At 51.3% G+C, this 19,990-nt stretch overlaps 4 non-coding genes across 4 annotated transcripts; all 4 read right to left on the bottom strand.

Moving 5' to 3' along the window:
• Window positions 1-235: 235 nt before the first annotated feature.
• On the bottom strand, window positions 236-325 carry TRNAY-GUA (transfer RNA tyrosine (anticodon GUA)). The gene is given in 2 exon segments: window positions 236-271; window positions 289-325. It is a non-coding gene; the product is annotated as a tRNA-Tyr (tRNA).
• A 766-nt stretch (window positions 326-1,091) lies between these two features.
• TRNAA-CGC (transfer RNA alanine (anticodon CGC)) lies at window positions 1,092-1,164 on the bottom strand. The gene has a single exon. It is a non-coding gene; the product is annotated as a tRNA-Ala (tRNA).
• A 1,123-nt stretch (window positions 1,165-2,287) lies between these two features.
• Window positions 2,288-2,377, bottom strand: TRNAY-GUA (transfer RNA tyrosine (anticodon GUA)). The gene is given in 2 exon segments: window positions 2,288-2,323; window positions 2,341-2,377. It is a non-coding gene; the product is annotated as a tRNA-Tyr (tRNA).
• A 1,958-nt stretch (window positions 2,378-4,335) lies between these two features.
• On the bottom strand, window positions 4,336-4,425 carry TRNAY-GUA (transfer RNA tyrosine (anticodon GUA)). The gene is given in 2 exon segments: window positions 4,336-4,371; window positions 4,389-4,425. It is a non-coding gene; the product is annotated as a tRNA-Tyr (tRNA).
• Between the last annotated feature and the right edge of the window lie 15,565 nt (window positions 4,426-19,990).

Below are 19,990 nucleotides of genomic sequence, written 5' to 3'. Positions count from 1 at the left end.
CTAGATGTCTACGCTGTGAGTGCGGGAGGGTGAAGAGAAAGGAACTCTGCCTATACAGGTGAAAACTGCGGCCTATGTACTTGGAAACAGGTGCGGTAGATGAAAGTAGTGGCAAGCGGTGCTTTAAATGCAGCAGAATTCCAGCGGCCAGTCTCGCACGAATGGAGGGAAACATGGCGGTGGCCAGAGTGGGCGCTCTAAAGAAGAGCGTGTAACCGAGAAAACAAAAGCTCACTCCTTCGAGCCGGAGTTGAACCAGCGACCTAAGGATTCCGAGGGGAACGAAGCCTACAGTCCTCTGCTCTACCAGCTGAGCTACCGAAGGAAGACAGGAGCAAAGGGACATGAGTCACTCAAGGTGTCAGGCAGAACTGCCACAGGCACTTACGCATAATTATAGGCTTGCCTCTGCCCAGCCCTTGAAAGGAATAAGCGACACACACCTAGCCCTTCATCCTCACGGCTGCCCCGGGGGCTGGGTAGCCGCCTAGTTTACCCGCAATTCACCCACCAGGAAGCCCGCACACAGCTACCGCTCAAAGGCTCCCTGACAGGCATGGCACGAAGACAAGGCCGCAAGGTAAGAACGGAACGCCGGGGGCGTGACGCTAGCCCTGCCTGCTAGCCAGGACGCCGCATCCTCCCGCTGACCCGCAAGAGTCCCGGGATTGTCTCAAGCACGCGCAGCACAATTTTGGGACCCCAGCCCTGATTCCCACTCAGAATAGGGACGGTGGTGCAATGGAAAACATGTTCAGGGCCTCCTGCCTGTCTTCAACGGGGCCTTTTAAACCACAACATTTTCACAATCCATTCCCCTTCCCCTTCCTCAGTAATGGACACATTCCCGCTCGTACCCTTTCACACCCGACTCGGCCTCCCACGCCTACCTCAGGAAAAACAAACACAAAGCGACTGGCAACAGAAAAGAACTCACACACACACACACTCCAGAAAGAGAAGTTGCCCCTTTTGCTCCCTCAGGACAAAAGGCTTACCGCAAAGCCAAGAGCGGACCGCAACGCTCCTTTCTGCGCAGACATAAATGGTGCAGGCGGATGGGGATGAAAAAAGGAGAAAAACCAACAGCCTGGAGAATGCGGGCATCGATCCCGCTACCTCTCGCATGCGAAGCGAGCGCTCTACCATTTGAGCTAATTCCCCATGCCCACACCAGGAGACCCCCCTTCTCCGCCACGCCCTGTCAACTCAGCGCAAACCTTATCCAGCGATCGCTTCACACCGCAAAACAAACTACCTTTATGCTTGCACACCCCCTCGGAAAGGACCTCCGCTCAACAAGGACACTTGGCATAGCAAAGAACACTGCTCCCCTTTCCTGCCTTTCAAGCAAATACACCTTGCCAGAGACCATCACAGAAACTAACACACGCCCAGGCTTTGCACTCCCACACACACCTAACGCCTCTGCTCATGACAACAAGAAGAGCAAAAACTGCAAAGGAAAGGGGACGAGTTGCCTCCCTGCCCGCCTAGGCCAAGGACAGCAAAGCTTCGGATTATCTACGCATAGCCCGGCAGCTCCTTGCCAGAAAGTCCGCCAGATCCGGCTTGTAGCAATTCTCCGCTAGCAGCCTTTTACACACTATGTGCAGTCACGGTTGCCCAAAGCAATCCCAGCTCTACCAATGGGATGGACAAAAGCCCAAAACTGAAAGAAATGGAACCGCTCCCTCACATTACTCCATAAACTCAGCTCTGTGACGCCGGGGAAAGATGGACAAAGAGAGAGCAAACCACTGAAACGCACACATTGCTACAACGGGGAGCATAATAGCCCGCTGTCAGCTGCGCACACAATCGGTTGAGCCTGAAGGACAAGGGACTCTCAGCCACTAAAGGGCCTTTCCTATCCCCCCCCACGTTAGCCCACTCCCTGCCACCAGAAACTACGTCCCCGCGGCACCTCTGCCCCATGCAAAACAAAAATGGAGACGGCTTGGGGACATAGCTATGGCCGGTCTCTGTTAAGAACAAAGGCGCCCCGCTACCAGGGTGAGAAATGCCACTTCCGAAGCCTGAGATCCATAGCTAGATGTCTATGCTCTGAGTGCGGGAGGGTGAAGAGAAAGGAACTCTGCCTATACAGGTGAAAACTGCGGCCTAGGTACTTGGAAACAGGTGTGGTAGATGAAAGTAGTGGCAAGCGGTGCTTTAAATGCAGCAGACTTCCAGCGGCCAGTCTCGCAGGAATGGAGGGAAACATGGCGGTGGCCAGAGTGGGCGCTCTAAAGAAGAGCGTGTAACCGAGGAAACAAAAGCCCACTCCTTCGAGCCGGAGTTGAACCAGCGACCTAAGGATTCCCAGGGGAACGAAGCCTACAGTCCTCCGCTCTACCAGCTGAGCTACCAAAGGAAGACAGGAGTAAAGGGACACGAGTCACTCAAGGTGTCAGGCAGAACTGCCACTGGCACTAACGCATAATTATAGGCTTGCCTCTGCCCAGCCCTTGAAAGGAATAAGCGACACACACCTAGCCCTTCATCCTCACGGCTGCCCCGGGGGCTGGGTAGCCGCCTAGTTTACCCTCAATTCACCTACCGGGAAGCCCGCACACAGCTACCGCTCAAAGGCTCCCTGACAGGCATGGCACGAAGACAAGGCCGCAAGGTAAGAACGGAACGCAGGGGGCGCGACGCTAGCCCTGCCTGCTAGCCGGGACGCCGCATCCTCCCGCTGACCCGCAAGAGTCCCGGGATTGTCTCAAGCACGCGCAGCACAATGTTGGGACCCCAGCCCTGATTCCCACTCAGAATAGGGACGGTGGTGCAATGGAAAACATGTTCAGGGCCTCCTGCCTGTCTTCAACGGGGCCTTTTAAACCACAACATTTTCACAATCCATTCCCCTTCCCCTTCCTCAATAATGGACACATTCCCGCTCGTACCCTTTCACACCCGACTCGGCCTCCCACGCCTACCTCAGGAAAAACAAACACAAAGCGACTGGCAACAGAAAAGAACTCTCACACACACACACTCCAGAAAGAGAAGTTGCCCCTTTTGCTCCCTCAGGACAAAAGGCTTACCGCAAAGCCAAGAGCGGACCGCAACGCTCCTTTCTGCGCAGACATAAATGGTGCAGGCGGATGGGGATAAAAAAATGAGAAAGACCAACAGCCTGGAGAATGTGGGCATCGATCCCGCTACCTCTCGCATGCGAAGCGAGCGCTCTACCATTTGAGCTAATTCCCCATGCCCACACCACGAGACCCCCCTTCTCCGCCACGTCCTGTCAACTCAGCGCAAACCCCATCCAGCGATCGCTTCACACCGCAAAACAACTACCTTTATGCTTGCACACCCCCTCGGAAAGGACCTCCGCTCAACAAGGACACCTGGCATAGCAAAGAACGCTGCTCCCCTTTCTTGCCTTTCAAGCAAATACACCTTGCCAGAGACCATCACAGAAACTCACACACGCCCAGGCTTTGCACTCCCACACACACCTAACGCCTCTGCTCATGACAACAAGAAGAGCAAAAACTGCAAAGGAAAGGGGACGAGTTGCCTCCCTGCCCGCCTAGGCCAAGGACAGCAAAGCTTCGGATTATCTACGCATAGCCCGGCAGCTCCTTGCCAGAAAGTCCGCCAGATCCGGCTTGTAGCAATTCTCCGCTAGAAGCCTTTTACACACTATGTGCAGTCACGGTTGCCCAAAGCAATCCCAGCTCTACCAATGGGATGGACAAAAGCCCAAAACGGAAAGAAATGAACCGCTCCCTCACACTACTCCATAAACTCAGCTCTGTGACGCCGGGGAAAGATGGACAAAGAGAGAGCAAACCACTGAAACGCATACATTGCTACAACAGGGAGCATAATAGCCCGCCGTCAGCTGCGCACACAATCGGTTGAGCCTGAAGGACAAGGGACTCAGCCACTAAAGGGCCTTTCCTATCCCCCCCCACGTTAGCCCACTCCCTGCCACCAGAAACTACGTCCCCGCGGCACCTCTGCCCCATGCAAAACAAAAACGGAGACGGCTTGGGGACATAGCTACGGCCGGTCTCTGTTAAGAACAAAGGCGCCCCGCTATCAGGGTGAGAAATGCCACTTCCGAAGCCTGAGATCCATAGCTAGATGTCTACGCTGTGAGTGCGGCAGGGTGAAGAGAAAGGAACTCTGCCTATACAGGCGAAAACTGCGGCCTAGGTACTTGGAAACAGGTGTGGTAGATGAAAGTAGTGGCAAGCGGTGCTTTAAATGCAGCAGACTTCCAGCGGCCAGTCTCGCACGAATGGAGGGAAACATGGCGGTGGCCAGAGCGGGCGCTCTAAAGAAGAGCGTGTAACCGAGGAAACAAAAGCCCACTCCTTCGAGCCGGAGTTGAACCAGCGACCTAAGGATTTCCAGGGGAACGAAGCCTACAGTCCTCCGCTCTACCAGCTGAGCTACCGAAGGAAGACAGGAGCAAAGGGACACGAGTCACTCAAGGTGTCAGGCAGAACTGCCACTGGCACTAACGCATAATTATAGGCTTGCCTCTGCCCAGCCCTTGAAAGGAATAAGCGACACACACCTAGCCCTTCATCCTCACGGCTGCCCCGGGGGCTGGGTAGCCGCCTAGTTTACCCTCAATTCACCCACCGGGAAGCCCGCACACAGCTACCGCTCAAAGGCTCCCTGACAGGCATGGCACGAAGACAAGGCTGCAAGGTAAGAACAGAACACCGGGAGGGCGTCGCTAGCCCTGCCTGCTAGCCCTGCTGTCACGGAGTGTGGGGGAGTCCGGTCCTGCACCCCTCTTCCTGGGACCCACAGTGACTCTTAGCCAGCCAGTAAAACAGAAGGTTTATTGGACAACAGGAACACAGGTTACAGTAGAGCTTGCAGGCACAGTCAGGACCCCTCCACCGAGTCCTTCTGGGCTTTCAGGGTGCTTGGATCCTAGCTAGGATACCCTGAATTCCGCCCATCCAGCCCCAAGCCCAAACTCAAACTGCTTCCCTCCTGCCACTCCCTTCCTTTGTCCCCTTCCCGGGCAAAGGTGTTGACCTTTCCCCTCCCTTACCTAGCTCAGGTTACAGGCCCTGGCATCGTCCATCCCCTAAAGTCCTCCCCTGGTCTCCCACTCCCCACACAGACAGTCCCTACTGCATCACATCTCTCCCCCCTTCGAGACTGAACTGAGGAGGGTCACTCTGCCCAGTGACCTGGGGAAGTTCAGGGCCCCCTCTCCGGGACAACGCATCCGCTGTCAGGTTGGCACTTCCCTTCACATGAACCACGTCCATGTCATAGTCCTGTAGGAGCAGGCTCCACCTCAGGAGCTTGGCGTTGGCTCTTTTCATCTGGTGCAGCCAGGTCAGGGGAGAGTGGTCGGTGTACACAGTGAAGTGTCGCCCAAAGAGATATGGCTCTAGCTTCTTAAGGGCCCACACCATGGCCAGGCATTCCTTCTCGATGGCCGTGTAGCTTTGTTCCCGGGGTAGCAGCTTCTTACTCAGGTACACGATGGGGTGTCTCTCCCCCTTTTCATCCTCCTGCATTAACACTGCCCCCAGTCCCGTGTCTGAGGCATCGGTGAACACCATAAAGGGTTTGTCAAAATCTGGGTTTGCCAGAACTGGGCCACTAGCCAGAGCCTCCTTCAGCGCCCGGAAAGCCTCCTGGCACTGCTCAGTCCAGATCACCTTGTCTGGCTTCCCCTTTTTGCACAGTTCAGTGATGGGGCCGGCTATGGCACTAAAGTGGGATACGAACCTTTGATAGTACCCCGCCATCCCAATAAAGGCCTGGACCTGCTTTTTGGTTTGGGGAGCAGGCCAGTCTCTGATCATCTCCACCTTGGCTGGTTCCAGCTTCAGGCAGCCGCTCCCCACCCGATGGCCCAGGTAAGATACTTCAGCCATCCCCACCTTGCACTTCTCAGCCTTTACTGTTAACCCAGCCTTTCGGAGTCGGTCCAGGACTTGTTTAACCTGGGACATGTGGTCCTCCCAGGTCTGGCTGAAGACGCAGATGTCGTCAATATACGCCACGGCAAAACTCTCCATCCCCCGCAGTAGCTGATCCACCAGGCGCTGGAAGGTGGCTGGCGCTCCCTTGAGGCCGAAGGGCAGGGTCAGAAACTCATAGAGCCCCAGAGGGGTGATAAAGGCCGATTTCAGCCTGGCATCTGCGTCCAGCGGCACTTGCCAGTAGCCTTTGGTAAGATCCATAGTGGTGAGGTACCGAGCACCTCCCAGCTTGTCTAGGAGCTCGTCAGGCCTGGGCATAGGGTAGGCATCAGATACGGTGATGGCACTGAGCTTTCGATAGTCCACACAGAACCAGATTGACCCATCCTTCTTGGGGACCAGCACCACTGGCGAGGCCCAAGGGCTGGAAGACGGCTGGATCACCCCCAAAGCCAGCATGTCCCTGACCTCTCTTTCAAGATCCTGGGCAGTTTTACCAGTGACCCGAAAAGGGGAGCATCTTATAGGGGGATGTGACCCGGTCTCCACCCGGTGGACAGTCAAATTAGTGAGTCCAGGCTGGTTGGAAAACAGCTGTCGGTATAGATGCAGCACCCCCCTGATCTCAGCGTGCTGGCCCGGGGTCAGTTGATCAGAGAGGAGAATCGCCTCTAGGGGGGAACCAGCTTTTGTCCCAGGGAATAGATCTACTAAGGGGTCATCTCCCTGCCCCTCCCAATGTCCACACACGACCAACACCACATTTACCCTGTCATAGTATGGTTTCATCATGTTCACATGGTACACCGGACGGTGATGTGCCCGGTTTGACAGCTCCACCACATAGTTTACCTCATTCAGTTGCTTGATAACCTTGAAGGGCCCTTCCCAGGCAGCCTGGAGTTTGTTTCTCCTCACGGGGATGAGAACCATCACCTGATCCCCGGTGGTGAAGGCACGGGCTCGTGCCGTGCGGTCATACCAGACCTTCTGCCTCCTCTGGGCTCGGGCCAGATTCTCCCTGGCCAGGCCCATGAGCTCGGCCAGTCTTTCCCGGAAGGTCAGGACATACTCCACCACTGACTCTCCCTCAGGAGCGGCCTTCCCCTCCCATTCGTCCCTCATCAGGTCTAGGGGCCCCCTTACCCGCCTTCCATACAACAGTTCGAAAGGTGAAAACCCGGTAGATTCCTGGGGTACCTCCCTGTACGCGAACAGCAGGTGAGGTAAGCACTTGTCCCAATCCTGCGGGTGCTGGTTCATAAATGTTTTTAGCATCATCTTCAGCATCCCGTTGAACCTTTCTACCAGCCCGTTGGACTAGGGGTGATACGCTGAGGCCCAGTTGTGCTGGACCCCACATTTCTGCCATAAGGACCGGAGCAGGGCCGACATGAAGTTGGACCGCGGTCCGTTAAGACCTCCTTGGGGAACCCCACCCGGCTGAAAATTGTCAACAGCGCATCTGCCACTGTGTCTGCTTCAATAGAGGACAAGGCCACCGCCTCGGGGTAGCGAGTGGCAAAATCCGCCACCACCAGGATGTATTTCTTCCTTGACCGGGTCGTCTTGCTGAGGGGTGCCACTATGTCCGTGGCCACCTTCTGGAAAGGTTCTTCTATGATGGGTAAAGGCCTCAAAGCCGCTTTCCCCTTGTCCCGGGCCTTCCCCACCCTCTGGCAGGGGTCACAGGATTGGCAGTACTGTCGGACATGGGTAAAGACCCCAGGCCAGTAAAAGTTCTGTAGCAGCCTCTGCCTGGTGCGCCAGATTCCCTGGTGCCCTGTGAGAGGGATGTCATGGGCCAGGTACAACAGCTTGTGACGGAACTTCTGGGGAACCACCAGCTGCCTCCTGATCCCCCATGACTCTACTTCCCCTGGGGAAGCCCATTCTCGGTACAGGAACCCCTTCTCCCACAGGAACCTCTCCTTGCAACCTCTCCTCATGGTCTGTACCGCACTAAGGTCAGCCCGGTCCCTGTGCTTCCACAAGGAGGGATCTTTCTGCAACTCGGCCTGGAACTCAGCAGCTGGGACAGGGATGGGGACCAACTCTCTCTTGCTGGCTGGGTCTGAGGCTGCAGCCTCTCTGAACCGTGCCCCTGGGCGTTCCCCGCTCCCTGGGTTAGGTTCCTGCACCTCGGGTCGAGTACCTTCCCCGTTGTTGGGGTGCAGTGCCCTTTGCCGACTCTGACTACAAGTCATGACCAGGGCACTCTGGGTGTTACTAGGCCAGTCCTCGAGGTCCCCTCCCATTAACACGTCAGTGGGCAAATATTGGTGTACCCCCACATCCTTGGGGCCCTCCTTGGCCCCCCATTTCAGGTGTACCCTTGCCACAGGTACCTTGAATGGGGTCCCGCCCACGCCCATCAGGGTCAGGTAGGTGTCGGGCACCATCCGATCTGAGGCCACCACCTTGGGCCGGGCCAGCATCACCTCTGCGCCCATGTCCCAGTACCCAGTGACCTTCCTCCCATCTACTTCCAGGGAAACAATGCACTCTTTCCGGAGGGGCAGCCCTGCGCCCACCCGGTAAACCAAAAACCCGGAGCCTGGAGCATCCACAGGTGGTATGTTGCCAGCCCCCCTTTCCTGGGAATGTAGCCCCTCCTCCGATTGGGTTTTTACCCAGTCAACCCTCTGCGGGTTGGGTCTGCTTGGTCTGTCCCTGAGCTTGGGGCACTGGGCCCGTATGTGACCTCGTTGGCCACAGTGATAGCAGCCCATGTCTCGTGGGTCCCCTTGAGTGGGTCGGAGGGACCTGACGCTGGATGTTCCCCTTTTGGGGGGTTCTCCATAGGCCCCCTTTGGGAGGTCCCATGATGACTCTCTCTCTGCGTTGAGGCAGGCCTGCTCCTTTGAGACTCCTCCCTGCCATCCCCTGCCCGACTGTCCACAAATTGATCGGCCAGTTGGCCTGCATGCTGCGGGTTCTCCGGCTTCTGGTCCATCAACCACAGCCTCAGGTCGGACGGGCAGTGCTCGTACAGGTGCTCCAGTATGAATAGGTCAAGCAGGTCCTCTTTAGTTTGGGCCCCAGCTGTCCACTTGCGGGCATACCTCTGCGCCCGGTTGACCAGTTGTAGGTATGTGACCTCACGGGTTTTACGCTGGCTCCAGAACTTTTTCCGGTACATCTCAGGAGTCAGCCCAAACTCGCGAAGCAGGGCCTGTTTGAACAGTTCGTAGTCCCCTGCCTCCGCCCCTTTCAGTCGGCTGTACACCTCCACGGCTGTGGAGTCCAGTCTGCAGGGTCAACCCTGTGCAGCTCGCAGGCATTCTCAAAGGCTGTCAGGAAGGTATCTATGTCCTCCTCCTCCTTATGCCGGGGCAGCAAGTGCTTATCAAAGCTCTTTGTAGGCTTGGGTCCTCCCTCTCTCACCGCAGCCGGGACCTCACTTCTCCTCAGCTGGGCCAGGTCCAGCTCATGTTTACGCTGTTTCTCCTTCTCCTCCCGCTCATGTTTACGCTGGTTCTCCTTCTCCTCCCGCTCATGTTTACACTGGTTCTCCTTCTCCTCCCGCTCACGCTGGCGCTGGTTCTCCTTCTCCTCCCACTCACGCTGGCGCTGGTTCTCCTCATGTTTACGCTGGTTCGCCTTCTCCTCCAGCTCTTGCCTCTTTAATTCGAGCTCCTCCCATTTCAGCTCCCTTTCATATTCCAGCTGCATCCGATCCACGGATGCCGAGCGTTGCCGGGAGGATCCCTTGCTGGGGGGTGAGCTTCGCCGGGAGGATCCCCTGCTGGCCGGGGGTGTCACGGTGCCCTCGGTATACACTGGGCTCCTCCCCGCCCTTCCCCCAGGCCTAGGAAGGGGGGGTCTCGGGAAGCCCTCGTCCGCCAGCTGACCACTCCCAGCGGGGACAGACACTGGTGCCTGCGCTGCATCTGCCCGGCTGCTTCCCTCAGAGACAGGGCTCCGTTCGTTCATGCGGTCTCCCTGCTCCAGCTGGGCAATCAGCTGGTCCTTGGTGAGTCTCCCCGGGCGCAGCCCCCTCTGCTTGCATAGCTCCAGCAGGTCGCACTTGCGCCGCTTGGCATACATCTTCCTGCTGGCCGCTCACAGGCCGGGGTGCTCGCCGCTCCCCACGGTTTCCAGGGGGACCCCTAGTGCACCAGCCCTTCGTGAGGTCACCACCTCTCTGCCAGGGTCGAGCTGCAGACTCCTCCGCCCCTGGGACCGCTCGCTGCAATCCCCCGGGGGACCCTGTTACTGCAAAGTCCTTCTCACTGGGCACACACTCCCAGGGGTTAACCACCCCTTCGTTTTACTGCTTCCCAGTCACTTACTGCAGGAAGCGCCATCCATGGGGTGCAGTATCTCCCGCCGCTGCCACCAGTTGTCACAGAATGTGGGGGAGTCTGGTCCTGCACCCCTCTTCCTGGGACCCACAGTGACTCTTAGCCAGCCAGTAAAACAGAAGGTTTATTGGACAACAGGAACACAGGTTACAGCAGAGATTGCAGGCACAGTCAGGACCCCTCCACCGAGTCCTTCTGGGCTTTCAGGGTGCTTGGATCCTAGCTAGGATACCCTGAATTCCACCCATCCAGCCCCAAGCCCAAACTCAAACTGCTTCCCTCCTGCCACTCCCTTCCTTTGTCCCCTTCCCGGGCAAAGGTGTTGACCTTTCCCCTCCCTTACCTAGCTCAGGTTACAGGCCCTGGCATCGTCCATCCCCTAAAGTCCTCCCCTGGTCTCCCACTCCCCACAAAGACAGTCCTTACTGCATCACAGCCGCATCCTCCCGCTGACCCGCAAGGGACCCGGGATTGTCTCAAGCACGCGCAGCACAATGTTGGGACCCCAGCCCTGATTCCCACTCAGAATAGGGACAGTGGTGCAATGGAAAACATGTTCAGGGCCTCCTGCCTGGCTTCAACGGGGTCTTTTAAACCACAACATTTTCACAGTCCATTCCCCTTCCTCTTCCTCAATAATGGACACATTCCCACTCGTACCCTTTCACACCCGACTCGGCCTCCCACGCCTACCTCAGGAAAAACAAACACAAAGCAACTGGCAACAGAAAAGAACTCACACACACACACACACACACACACACACACTCCAGAAAGAGAAGTTGCCCCTTTTGCACCCTCAGGACAAAAGGCTTACCGCAAAGCCAAGAGCGGACCGCAACGCTCCTTTCTGCGCAGACATAAATGGTGCAGGCGGGTGGGGATGAAAAAAGGAGAAAGACCAACAGCCTGGACAATGCGGGCATCGATCCCGCTACCTCTAGCATGCTAAGCAAGCGCTCTACCATTTGAGCTAATTCCCCATGCCCCCACCAGGAGACCCGCCCCCTCCGCCACGCCCTGTCAACTCAGCGCAAACCCCATTCAGCGATCGCTTCACACCGCAAAACAAACTACCTTTATGCTTGCACACCCCCTCGGAAAGGACCTCCGCTCAACAAGGACACCTGGCATAGCAAAGAACGCTGCTCCCCTTTCTTGCCTTTCAAGCAAATACACCTTGCCAGAGACCATCACAGAAACTCACACACGCCTAGGCTTTGCACTCCCACACACACCTAACGCCTCTGCTCATGACAACAAGAAGAGCAAAAACTGCAAAGGAAAGGGGACGAGTTGCCTCCCTGCCCGCCTAGGCCAAGGACAGCAAAGCTTCGGATTATCTACGCATAGCCCGGCAGCTCCTTGCCAGAAAGTCCGCCAGATCCGGCTTGTAGCAATTCTCCGCCAGAAGCCTTTTACACACTATGTGCAGTCACGGTTGCCCAAAGCAATCCCAGCTCTACCAATGGGATGGACAAAAGCCCAAAACGGAAAGAAATGGAACCGCTCCCTCACACTACTCCATAAACTCAGCTCTGTGACGCCGGGGAAAGATGGACAAAGAGAGAGCAAACCACTGAAATGTACACATTGCTACAACGGGGAGCATAATAGCCCTCCATCAGCAACGCATACAACTGGTTGAGCCTGAAGGACAAGGGACTCTCAGCCACTAAAGAGCCTTTGGTATTCCCCTAATTTCCCCTACTCCCTGGCACCTCTGCTGCATGCAAAAAAACACGGAGACGGCTTGGGGACATAGCTACGGCCGGTCTCTTTTAAGAACAAAGGTGCCCCGCTACCACGGTTAGAAATGGCACTTCCGAAGCCTGATATCCGTAGCTAGATGTCTCTGCTGTGAGTGTGTGAGGGCGAAGAAAAAGGAAGCCTTTTAAACTAGAATATTTTCTCAGTCCATTCTCCTTCCCTGTTGAGGAACCGCTCCCGCACACTACTGTATAAACTGAGCTCGATGATGCTGAAGTAAGATGGAGATAGATGTATCAAGAAGTCTGTCGATGAAGTACCTCTTGGCTTAGCATGCCCAATAGTAAATATTACTATTGCCACGAGGCTAGCAATCCTGTGAGCCAGATTGAAAGCCCTGATGGGCCAGATTTGGCCCATGGGCCGTACTTTACCCTCCTCTGCCCTAAGCTGTAGCGTAGTTAGCTTATGCATTCATCTGGCACTGCTATTAGGGAGCCTCCCACATGCAGACTCTGGCTGACCCCTGGCCTCTCCAATTCAGTCATGTACATCTGCTCCCGTTCTCATGTGTCTTTTCACACCCCATCCACGTGTTCCTCCACCTCCACTCAGACACTCCCTCTCCGTCCCCATGTGTCTCTGTGCCCCCTTCTCAGCCTCTTCCCCCATATGGCCCTGTACCCCTCTCCCTGCCTATGGCCCTGCGTGTCCACTCCTATTCGACCCCTGCCCCAGTCTGTCCTCCCCCACTAGCCCTTATGAACCCCTGCCTGTGACCCCAAGCAGCCAAATGTGCCTCATGCCGTCTGTCTCATGACCTGGCCCAACAGGCACTGTGAAGAGGGCACTGCAAGCTCTTTCTCTTCCCTATGGTAGCTGGGTCCGACTGAGAGTGGCCGCTCTGTTCTAGCACCACAGCGCCCTCCACAGTGGGCAAGAGGGAGAACTGCAGCACTTTCCAGCAGAAGTTATTTTCTGTGGAAAAATATAACAAATGTGCTGCACATGAATTAGGCATGTGCACACTGGTGCAGAATTCGCCCAGGAGCATACACTAATAATTTGTATACTGTTCCACTGGCCATCGGACCTCTACTGAGCATGCTTGATTCACCTACTTAGCTGTCCTTTCACCTTTCATACTGATAATGCTTCCTACCAAACATTTCCTCATTTTTAATAACCAGCTGGCTGAAGCCAGTTCAGGTAGAGGCTGTTTGAACTTTTCTGTCACCCTTTTACTTTGAGTACTGCATATGCTCATTGTCTCATTATCTCATTCTGCACATACTTTTTTGAACTGTTTTTGCTTTAGAACCAAGATTACCTCATTTTACCTTACTTCTCCTGCTCCAGGACATTTACAACGTAACCATACGTTGCACACCGCTGCCACCCCAGAGCTGCTCAAGGCCGGAGCCAGCACTCCGAACCCCTCCTGCACCCCACACTCCAACCCCCTGCCCTGAGCCCCCTAACCTCCTGCATTGAGCCCCCTCCTGCACTCTGCACCCCTCCTGCACCCCAACCCCCGGCCGAGCCCCCTGCACCCCTCCTGCACTCCAATCCCTTGCCCATAGCCCCTTCCTACACACTGCACTGCCTCTCACACCCCGCACTCCCTCCTGTACCCCAACCTGCTGCCCCAGCCTTACATTTATTGCCCTGCATACAATTTCCCCACTCAGAGGCAGAGCGACCAAGGGAGCAGAGCAGATAGGGAGCTGCAGACAGGGGAATCTGAGAGGGAGTTTGACAGAGGGAGGCTTATGATGGTTAGGAAGACCCGCAACACCTATGCCAGCACTGCTTCTGTCTCGTCCATCTGCGCCTGTAGCCAGACAGAGCACCTGGGCATGGATGCTTCCACCCAGATCCTGGTGTGGTTTTGCAGGGACTGTAATTTGCAATTTCCACTTACTGATATCCAGGCAGGGGGCATCCAATGTGAAAGGTGCCTGCTGGTGGAATCTCTCAGGCAGCAGATGGGAGAGCTACAGGAGGAGGTGGCTAGGTTGAGGCGCATCCGAATCCACGAGCAATTTCTGGACAGTGTCCATGTAGAGACAGCTGAGGTAGCTGTCCCAGTACACAGGACTGCTGACACACAACTGGTGGAGGAGGAGATGGCTCAGGGTGGACACTGGCAGCTGGTTACTTCTGGCAGCAGGCAGTGCTCTACCCCTGCTCCGAACCCTCCCGCCATGGTAATAGGTAACCGTTATGCTCTTCTTGATACAGGAGAGAAGGAATCACCCCCTACAGTAAAGGAGGAGAAGCCTCGTACCCCTAAGGCTGGGAGGTCTGCTGCCACCACTGCGAATAGGAAACGTAGGGTAGTGGTGGTCGGAGACTCTCTGCTGAGGGGGATGGAGACGCCCATTTGTCGCCCTGACATTTTATCTCGAGAGGTATGCTGCCTGCTGGGGACACATATCTGAAATGTTACAGAGGCATTGTCGGGGATTATCCAGCCCTCTGACTACTACCCCATGCTACTCATCCATGTGGGCACAAATGATACTGCGAGGTGTGACACTGAGCGGATCAAGAGTGACTACAGGGCTCTGGGAGTACGGGTGAAGGAGTTTGGAGTGCAGGTGGTATTCTCTTCAATTCTTCCTGTCAAAGGTAGGGGCCCGGGCAGAGACAGGTGCATCACGGAGGTAGGTGAATGCCTGTCTGCGAAGATGGTGTAGCCAGGAAGGCTTTGGCTTCCTCGACCATGGGATGCTATTCGAGGAAGGACTGCTAGGCAGAGATGGCATACACCTTTTGAGGAGGGGAAAGACCCTATTTGCACACAGACTGGCTAACCTAGTGAGGAGGGCTTTAAACTATGTTCGATGGGGACAGGTGAGCAAAGCCCACAGGTAAGTGGGGAACATGGAGACCTGGGAGATGGGTCGGAAACAAGAGGGAGCATGGGCTATAATGGCAGAGAGAAAGAAGGGTCACGGCAAAACTGGGAGGCAAGATCAAACCAGTATATTAGATGCCTATATACAGATGCGAGAAGTATGGGTAATAAGCAGGAAGAACTGGAAGTGCTAATAATTAAATACAACTATGACGTTGGCATCACTGAAACTTGGTGGGATAATACACGATTGGAATGTTGGTGTGGATGGGTACAGCTTGCTCAGGAAGGATAGACAGGGGAAAAAGGGAGGAGGTGTTGCCTTGTATATTAAAAATGTACACACTTGGACTGAGGTGGAGATGGACATAGGAGACGGAAGTGTTGAGAGTCTCTGGGTTAGGCTAAAAGGGGTAAAAAACAAGGGTGATGTCATGCTAGGAGTCTACTACAGGCCACCTAACCAGGTGGAAGAGGTGGATGAGGCTTTTTTTAAACAACTAACAAAACCATCCAAAGCCCAAGATTTGGGGGTGATGGGGGACTTCAACTATCCAGATATATGTTGGGAAAATAACACCGCGGGGCACAGACTATCCAATAAGTTCTTGGACTGCATTGCAGACAACTTTTTATTTCAGAAGGTTGAAAAAGCTACTGGGGGGAAGCTGTTCTAGACTTGATTTTAACACATAGGGAGGAACTCATTGAGAATTTGAAAGTAGAAGGAAGCTTGGGTGAAAGTGATCATGAAATCCTAAGAGTTTGCAATTCTAAGGAAGGGTAGAAGGGAGTACAGCAAAATAGAGACAATAGATTTCAGGATGGTGGATTTTGGTAAGCTCAGAGAGCTGATAGGTAAGGTCCCATGGGAATCAAGACTGAGGGGAAAAACAACTGAGGAGAGTTGGCAGTTTTTCAAAGGGACACTATTAAGGGCCCAAAAGCAAGCTATTCCACTGGGTAGGAAAGATAGAAAATGTGGCAAAAGACCACCTTGGCTTAACCACGAGATCTTGCATGATCTAAAAAATAAAAAAAGAGTCATATTAAAAATGGGAACTAGGACAGATTACAAAAGATGAATATAGGCAAACAACACAAGAATGCAGGGGCAAGATTAGAAAGGCAAAGGCACAAAATGAGGTCAAACTAGCTACAGGGATAAAGGGAAACAAGAAGACTTTTTATCAATACATTAGAAGCAAGGCTGAATACATTAGGAAGACCAAGGACACGGTAGGCTCACTGCTCAGTGAGGAGGGAGAAACAGTAACAAGAAACTAGGAAATGGCAGAGAAGCTTAATGACTTCTTTGTTTCGGTTTTCACTGAGAAGTCTGAAGGAATGCCTAACATAGTGAATGTTAATGGGAAGGCGGTAGGTTTAGAAGATAAAATAAAAAAAGAACAAGTAAAAAATCACTTAGAAAAGTTGGATGCCTGCAAGTCACCAAGGCCTGATGAAATGCATCCTAGAATACTCAAGGAGCTAATAGAGGAGGTATCTGAACCTCTAGCTATTATCTTTGGAAAATCATGGGAGATGGGACAGATTCCAGAAGACTGGAAAAAGGCAAATATAGTGCCCATCTATAAAAAGGGAAATCAAAACAACCCCGGAAACTACAGACCAGTTAATTTAACTTCTGTGCCAGGAAAGATAATGGAGCAAGTAATTAAGGAAATCATCTGCAAACAGTTGGAAGGTGGTAAGGTGATAGGGAATAGCCAGCATGGATTTGTAAAGAACAAATCGTGTCAAACCAATCTGATAGCTTTCTTTGATAGGATAACGAGTCTTGTGGATAAGGGAGAAGCGGTGGATGTGGTATACCTAGACTTTAGTAAGGCATTTGATACAGTCTCGCATGATATTCTTATTGATAAACTAGGCAAATACAATTTAGATAGGGCTATATAAGGTAGGTGCATAACTGGCTGGATAACCGTACTCAGAGAGTAGTTATTAATGGTTCCCAATCCTGCTGGAAAGGTATAACAAGTGGGGTTCTGCAGGGGTCTGTGTTGGGACCGGCTCTGTTCAATATCTTCATTGATGACTTAGATGTTGGCATAAAAAGTACGCTTATTAAGTTTGCAGATGATAACAAACTGGAAGGGATTGCAACTGCTTTGGAGGACAGAGTCATAATTCAAAATGATCTGGACAAATTGGAGAAATGGTCTGAGGTAAACCAGATGAAGTTTAATAAAGACAAATGCAAAGTGCTCCACTTAGGAAGGAACAATCAGTTTCACACATACAGAATGGGAAGAGACTGTCTAGGAAGGAGTACGGCAGAAAGAGACCTAGGGGTTATAATGGACCACAAGCTAAATATGAGTCAACAGTGTGATGTTGTTGCAAAAAAAGCAAACGTGATTCTGGGATGCATTAACAGGTGTGTTGTGAGCAAGACACGAGAAGTCATTCTTCTATTCTACTCTGCGTTGGTTAGGCCTCAACTGGAATACTGTGTCCAGTTCTGGGAAATGCATTTCAAGAAACGTGGAGAAATTGGAGAGGATCCAGAGAAGAGCAACAAGAATGATTAAAGGTCTTGAGAACATGACCTATGAAGGAAGGCTGAAAGAATTGGTTTGTTTAGTTTGGAAAAGAGAAGACTGAGAGAGGACATGATAGCAGTTTTCAGGTATCTAAAAGGGTGTCATCAGGAGGAGGGAGAAAACTTGTTCACCTTAGCCTCTAAGGATAGAACAAGAAGCAATGGGCTTAAACTGCAGCAAGGGAGGTTTAGGTTAGACATTAGGAAAAAGTTCCTAACTGTCAGGGTGGTTAAACACTGGAATAAATTGCCTAGGGAGGTTGTGGAATCTCCATCTCTTGAGATATTTAAGAATAGGTTAGATAAATGTCTATCAGGGATGGTCTAGACAGTATTTGGTCCTGCCATGAGGGCAGGGGACTGGACTCGATGACCTCTCGAGGTATCTTCCAGTCCTAGAGTCTATGAATCTGTAAGAGTCTATTATGAGGGGCCTCTAAAAAAAAAACTGACTCCCTTTCAGATTTTATCAAAATTGGTTGATAAAGGAGATATGGGAAAAAGAAGATTCTCTCTAAATAATAGACATTTTTGTTCTACTATGACAAAAATATACACATCTGGCTACACAAATATCCTTACCCTTCAATAATTGTTCATTATTGACAGGTGGGAGGCCGGGGCTGAGAAAAAAAATGATAATTGCACTTCTAAAATTAGTATTTCTATGAGTGAGTCTGCTATCAGTTTCCTAAAGCAGCGTTTTGTTGGCCACTGCTACTGGTAAAATTCTGACCATGCCTTCATAACTTATTTAAATAAATACATAATCTCACTGCTGATAAAATCGGGAAAAATGTGAGGTTGGAGATGGCAGTGTCATTAAGCAATCTTGCCAAACTCATACTCCTGTGGGACTCATCCTAGGAGTGACATCACGTATTGTTTTCTTAAGTGTTAGAGTGTTCTTTCTTCTTTTGATCTGTACATATGTACAATTGTGTATTTTAGTATGCATGCCACTTTCTGCTTCATGTCTATCCATGCTTCACATGACTGAGTCTGAAGGTGATTATTTTAGGTACTTGTGTCAAGTGGATCTTGAGGAGGATAAATTTGTGTTGGTTTCCCTCCATCAGTTTTGGGAACCTTCACAGTAAATATCAGAGAGTGCTGACAAAAGGATAAACAGAGGGTTCTGAGAGAAGTGAAGGAAAGATATATATATCAAAATATTCTGAGTACTTGGTGAGCAAGTTATTTCAAACTATGTGCATATATGATTTATAGGCTATTAAATATTCATTATATTTGCTTGAATATAGGCTAGTTTTTCTCACTTTCTCAATGCCTGTCTAGAGATTACCAGTCTTCTTTCTAGTAAATTCTTTGAGCGTATAGCTTGTTGTCACGCTGTGCATCCCAGGTGTTTACTCGAGTAGTCCTGGGGGAAGACAAAGGATAGAGAAGCAAACACCAGCAGAGATGTCTGCCTAGAAAAAAGACTGGGATTTTCTGCTTCGTGGGTTTGGAGCACACAAGATAATATTTTATTATAGGTAGTATGCTATGTAAAAATTCTTATATAGACTTATAAATCACATATCATATGCATAATATATTGTATTTTTATAGTATGACTAAAGAAAAGTCCGAACAATTCATTGTTTCATAGTGAAAATAAAATCAGACTAAGCTTTTGTAAATATATAGTCTGGATAAACTTTGTATTTCCCTAACAAAATTAATCAAAAGTTTTTTTCATCTATTCATATGAAAAGAAAGATAATTTTCCTCATTCAGGGTGTAAACAAAATTATATATCCTCTCGTTTTCCTATGAAAACATAGACAAAATAGCACTAACTTTCACAGAAATATCCTGGTAAAATAACACAGGTTTTCGGCATATATATATTTATAGTTGAATAGCTATATAAAATCTCAATATTTATGACATAATTTTTTTTACTGGTTTTTTAAAGTGATTTTGCAGCTTTTTTTTAATCTAATGGTAACAAACTGCTCAGGAGAAAGGTCATTTTTGCAACTGAAATATATCAAGAATGAACTGCAGACAACAATGCTGCAATAAAAGCTATTTGCCCTAAGCATTCTGTGCATCGAAAGTGATAAACTCCATAGCTTATCATGTGAAGACATCATCAATGACTTTGCTCTCCAAAACTCATAAAAGAAAGTATTTTAAATTTCAGTGTTAAAATTAATGTGATGTGCAAACAGACATACTGCAGGATGTACTGCTTCCATGAACTAAGCTGGTCTGTGTAACTGTAGCTCTTTTTGTATTGCTGTAGATATAAAATTTTCATATCTACTAATTAAGAAATCATAGATGAAAATATGTTAATTTGAACCTATTTTATAACGCAAATAGGCATATTGCAAGACGTGTTTTAGATTATTATTCTATTTTTACAACTTCACCTTTGTATATATGCAAATACACCTCTATCCCGATATAACGCGACCCGATATAACATGAATTCGGATATAATGTGGTAAAGTAGCGCTCCAGGGAGGCAGGGCTGAGCACTCTGGCGGATCCAAACAAGTTTGATATAACGCGGTTTCACCTATGACGCGGTAAGATTTTTTGGCTCCTGAGGACAGCGTTATATCGGGGTAGAGGTGTATAAAGCTTTCGTGTTTATATA

The sequence above is a fragment of the Gopherus flavomarginatus genome, chromosome 2, assembly GCF_025201925.1.
Source record: "Gopherus flavomarginatus isolate rGopFla2 chromosome 2, rGopFla2.mat.asm, whole genome shotgun sequence".
Classification (NCBI taxonomy): Eukaryota; Metazoa; Chordata; order Testudines; family Testudinidae; genus Gopherus; species Gopherus flavomarginatus.
The sequence above is the reverse complement of the archived record's forward strand: the minus strand, read 5'-3'. Positions and strand labels throughout refer to the sequence as shown.